Consider the following 6,255-nt stretch of genomic DNA (forward strand, 5'->3'; position numbering starts at 1 on the left):
GTTGAGTTTTTTTTTTTTTTTGTGTGTGGGTGTGTAGACTTCATCTTAGAAGAAAAAAGTAGAAGAGGTAGTTCAGAGCCAAGCTTCCTATGAATGTTTCCAAGAAAATATGGCCTCACAGCTCCCCCGATCTTAATCCTTTGGATAATTCCATCTAGGCAAAGGTCGAGGGAGCTGCCTCTAACAAGCATCGCAGGTCTATGAGATCGTTGGAAGCCACCATCAAGGCTGCATGGACAGACTTGTACACACTACTGTCTTCAAGAACTAGTTTTAGATAAAGTTTGAAAAACAATCTGGAGTGTCCACTTAAATATGACGCATATGGTACATTTTTATTGACATGGTCTCACTATGTATTTATACAATCTTTATCCTTGAGAAAGTCTTCATAATTTCAAATAGGTAAAATCATGTACAAACATACATATGTATACATAGATTTATATTATGACCAAAACCTTGAAAGGATATAAAAATTGCAACATTGTTTTTAATAATAGCAATGGTCCTACTCGCCGTTTCATAGATCTTCAGCATTATATTTAATTGTACGTACAAGTAACTTCCGCTTTCTCGTCCTAGAGGAATTAGTAGGTTCATGAGTTCGTTCACTTCCGATTATTATAATTAGAGTAGGGAAGACCAGGGACCGTTGCAATTTCCTTTAATTAATATTATTTTACAGATTCATTTTTTTACAGTTATCAGTTGATAAAATCTAATTAAAATTCTAAACTCACTCTGCGAGGATATATTTGAGATATTATAATATACAGTACAAAGGATACAAGTTGCAACAAGTCCTCTAATTTTTTTCGCATTATTTATTCTATTTTGAATAGATTAATAAAGCAAAGTTTGTCATTCTGTCTGTCTAAATGTATGAAAAACAGTCATTGGGTAGAATGTATATACAGGGTGGGGCTGAAAAATGTGGATTGTTAATTCATGTTAATTTGCTCATAAATATAAGAAAGTTTATTTATTATTTTTTGACATTCTGGTTTGGCCATTCCTTGTACATAAATGAATTATTGTAAATATTTTGCGTTCTCGGCATCATAAATGAGCAAAAAGTCATAAGACAGCACATTTTATAAATTGAAAATAAAAATTATTCAAGTATTTCTATAGCGACATCTCAAATCCACGTTTAGCTACCCAACCATGTAGTGTTCCATGATGTATATCATAAACATATTTTGACATAAAAAATAATGATATAGTCGTATTAATGAAATTTTATGACAAGAACGCTGCATCTATTTTTTTATTTGTCTTTTATGTAAAAAAAAATCTTAATTCATAAGCGTATATGTTAAGATTTGAATTAAATATAAACACTTGTATGTTAAAGTGAATTTTGTGTGTTTTATTGATGAGCAATCGTAAGACTAAAGTACTCATCAGTCATCCCAAAAATATATTTTTTTTTCTCAACCTCTTATTATATTCTTTCATTCGTGAGGAGAAAACGTGTCATAGTTAATAATATAATTATGATTGTATGGAATTGTTGCGTTGGAGTGGGCTCATAAAAAACGGAGACCAATACTGAGGATTTATTTATTCCTGGGCAATGCCGAGTACTACTGTTAGTTATTTTATAGAACATTGACACTTCGCATTAATCGTTTCGTTTCGTATCTTTTAGCCAGCGAATAATAGTTATATATTAATCTACTATCTCAAATTAAAATTGAATCATTCAACATCATAAAACTTTAGTAATTTATTCACCAATAGACTTTGGATTTTTGAGCGAAACAAAATTTCAAAAATATTTTTTTCTGTTAATTTTTGCCATTGATCAATAGTTTTAAACATACAAAAATACCTTTTCAACGTACGCATTAGTAGTTGTACCTTTCAAATTTGACGTTGGCGTGATCTTCAGGAGTAATCTCATCATAACCATCATTGATTTTACATCCAACCTTTTGCATACATGGATGCATCAGGAATTTGCAATTTTGGGATTTTTTTTTGTGGTTAGATAGGAGAGGGATTATTCGTGAGTCAATTTTGTGCCAAATGTATCCTGCCTCTAATTATCAGTTGTTGGAACTAACTTCCTCATACATATATCCGATCATGTAATTGTATCATAAACATATTTTTAACTCCAAAATTAGAGACAAATGATGGAAGGTTTTTGCAGGTGGACTTTTCCTCGAAAAATGTCAAAAAAAGCTGCTATATTATCTAACTAGAGCCCAAATATTATCGATTTAGAAAAAGGAACAATAGTCTAATTCATAAATCCAATTTGATTTTGTTTCAACTGTTGCCTACGTTGTCATGTATAATCTATGGAAAAACTACTGACCTATATAACCTTTGAATATATTGAGTATTTGTATGTTTTAAAAAACATAAGTACTTCCAGATTGTCAAATTAATTCTCCGCAATTTTAAAAATGAATTAGATACACGTAGCAACCCGAATCTTTGGATGAGTTCATATGAATGAACAGGTTTTATTATTGATATACTATGTACTTTTGATATAGAAAATATATTCAATCTCTAGTCAGAAATCATATTGTGAAGTTCCTTTATACATATAGGTATTTTATAATATTTAAATCCTACATCGTATTTTATTCGATGCTCTCTTATAATATTATTTAGCAATTTTTATTTACAGCGTATTATACATTCTTATTTATGAACTATAGCAAAAATTTCTTCATAAAAATTATAAAATGGCCAATATATATATATATATATTCTACGAGGGATAAACGTAAAATTGAAGTTGTATTCTAATTACTTCGTTTATTTATCAAAAATGATAAAATATAAAATAACCATTACGTATAAACAGGGGCGTCTACAGGATTATATATATATGTATATTTTTTATTTTTTTCAGAGGGGGTAGGCCTTGGTTTTTGCAATTTTTAAAAAATTGCAAAATTAAATTTTTTTGAAAAAAACAATCAAAAATTTACAGCTGTTGATATACAAAATTATGAACAGCTACGGATTTTTGAAATTTTTTTGTAAATAGCTATGAAATTTTGAAGTTTTTTGAATTTTTTTTGTAAATAGCTTTGAAATTTTGAAGTTTTTTGAATTTTTTTTCCAAAAAAATTAACTTCTTATGAATAGTTATGAATTTTTGAACTTTTTGAAAAAAAAATGTAATTTCTTGTGAATAACTGTGGAATTTAGAATTTTTTTTTCCAAAAATGTAATATTTTGTGAATAACTATGAATTTAAAAAAAAAAAAAAAAAAATTTTGTGAATAGCTATAAATTTTTTGAAAAAAATGCAAGTTTTTGTCAATAGCTGTGGATTATAGAATTTTATATTTGAAATTATTATCCAAAAAAATATTTTTTTGTGAACAACCACGGATTATTGATTTTTTTTACTAAAATTTAATTTTTTGAGAGTAGCTAAAATTTTGACATTTTTTCCAAAAAATTTAATATATGAAATTTTTTAGAAAAAATTTAATTTTTGTTAAAAGCTGTTGATTTTTACATTTTTTTTTTCAATAAAAGTTAATAGTGATTTTTTTTTAATAGCTGTGGATTTTTCATTTTTAGTAAATAGCTACGGACCTTTGAATTTTTTTTCCCAAAAATGTATTGTTTTTAAGTAATGAAGTTTTATGATCTCGGGGGATTGTTAGACTATATCATTTCATCAGAAAAACTGCCTTGGTCTTCCCTAAACACAATTTAGTACTTGAAAGGAGTACCTATTTTATTAATGAAGGTCGTCTGATGTACTTACATACTTGTCTGTGTTGTAGGCATGTTTTCTACATGCCTAATAATATATAGATATTCCTCAGTTTTGCATTGATTTTTATTTTCAATCAAAAACTATTATTATTATTATTTTTGCAACCATTGAAGGAAAAATTGATGAAAAGGTGTTAGACCCGAAGCAAACCTTTGAGCTAATGAATAGTCACTTTTTCAGTTTATACGTCACGTTTAACAATTCCATTAAGAATAGATTTATTTATAGTTTTATACAATAATATGATGTTCTCACGTATCCAATGAGGATTAAGGAACAGTGGGGGCCCTAGTGGACGTCCTTGAAGAAACAAGGCTATTAAATAAAGGGTCAGTTAACTCCATACTCTATAAAAATGACAGAATAGTTTGTACAAACGATGTATAATAGGATGGTTTGTTTTGTTAAAAAAATAGAAACAGTTTTATATTTAACAAATTTTTTCTCAAAATTACATTATGTAAAATAACTAAAAATGTCTTCTAACACTGAATAAAGAGTATCTGTCTCTTTTCATTATTTGATTACAATGTGAGACCTAAAGATGACTTCGTAAGACAATGCAATTTAGAATAGGTAATTTTCATAACCTACGACAACTTTACCACACCAGTCGTAATCAACATTCGAAAAAAGTTCAAACCAAACCCCTCTCATGTGTAATACTGTGTGTGTGTGTGTGTGTTAGGGTCCTTTTTTTTATTTTTACATCTTTTTTTCAGATGTTAGTTCAATTTTATGTGGGAGAAATAGGAAAATTAAGACAATTGACATAAAATTAAATAAAAAGTAGTATTGTACAAGGGCATCTGCAGGGGTGGACTGGAGGGGATGTAGCCTCCCCAAAATTAAGAAATTTTTTCTATTTACAAGAAATGTAATATTTGATTTTTTTTTTTCTTTGCATTTGAATTTAAATTTGAAATTTTTTCTAAAAAAATTTCAAAGTTCAAATTTAATTTTTGGAGTTTGCATTACCAAAAAAATAATTTTTGTAAAAAGCTGTTGATTTTTGGAAATTTTTTCCATAATTTTTTTTTTTTTTACGGTTGTCGATTTTTGAAATTTTTTCCTAAATATTTGATTTTTTGTGAATAGCTGTGAATTTATGAAATCTTTTTCGTATAATTTTTTTTCCAAAACTGTAATTTTCAAAAAAAAAAAAAATCTTCAAAAAACCCCTGTAACCCCCCCAATATATAATTCTTCGGACGCCCCTGTTGTATTTGATTCATTATATTCGAGCTCAGTATAGTTCGAGTTTTTTATTTATGTTTCAAGTCCAGATCTTTTAATCAAAAGGATTGTCTGTAGAAGTTTTTCATTGTCTTACGAGTGATATATGAAATTTAATTAATCATTACTCAAATGTTTTGAGTTTTTATTATTCGAGTTCATGTTAAGTGTCAAACTTTTAATAAAAAGTATTGTGAACGAATTTGAGTAAATTACACCATCCAATAGCATTTTTTCCACCCGGCTAAAGTTAAAATTTATTATTGTTATTTAAGCCATAAAACATGAAAATGATAATTAAAACCTGCAATCACAATAGGTTTTATCTATAAAAACTTTTTTTATTCACGTTTTTAGAGTAATATTTAGATTCAAACACAGATTTTGACTTAAAATATTTATATAGATGAAAATTAAAGGTAATAACAATGGAACATTCCATCATTCGAAAATTATTTTTTTTATTTAGTTTTCTTAAATACATTTCCTAAAAATTGTGACTAGTCATACAAAATCAAATAAAAGGAAGAAAACTTATTTGGAAGGAAATATTTTTTTCAATTCCTAAAAGTAAGACCTTATATTACAACTTCAAAAGATTTGTTGGCGAAAAAAAATCGATTTTGATTTATTTATTTTTGCTTAACTTTTTATTTTCCCATAGAATATTTAATAAATAAGCAATTAAAGGCTGTGTGACAAAGGGGTTTGAAATTAAATATGATTTAGTTAATTTTTTAGCGGCTTATAAAAAATAATTTGAACAATTCTCAATCATTATTGAATAATCATTTCATAGTTTATATAATTGTCTAACTACCAACAGATTTGATGACTTTTTTTCTGTTACTTTTCAGAGGAAACTGGGATATACTCTATCTTTCAACCATCTTCCGAAAAAAAACAGAAAAAAGGCCCAAAATCAGTTGGTAGTTGCACCAATTCTTCAAACTATGGAATTATTATATAATAATAACTGGAATTTGTTCACAGGTTAATTAGAACTAACAAATTTACTCTACCTAGGGACTTTAGTACCGGATCCACATTCCGTCGTCCTATCTGTATTTACTAAGAGTATTTTGGTCATGGTTAGTGGTGGGTCTTTGAATAAGCGATATTATTTGAATAGAGGAGCTATCTCAACCTGGAATAGAGTGTTTTCACGTGAGGTCACAATTTTGATGTCAACCATTTTGGGGGGCTAAACTAAGAAGTTTTATAACAATAAAAACTATTTTACGGAAATATTA

This window comes from Lepeophtheirus salmonis, chromosome 6, assembly GCF_016086655.4.
Source record: "Lepeophtheirus salmonis chromosome 6, UVic_Lsal_1.4, whole genome shotgun sequence".
NCBI lineage: Eukaryota > Metazoa > Arthropoda > Copepoda > Siphonostomatoida > Caligidae > Lepeophtheirus > Lepeophtheirus salmonis.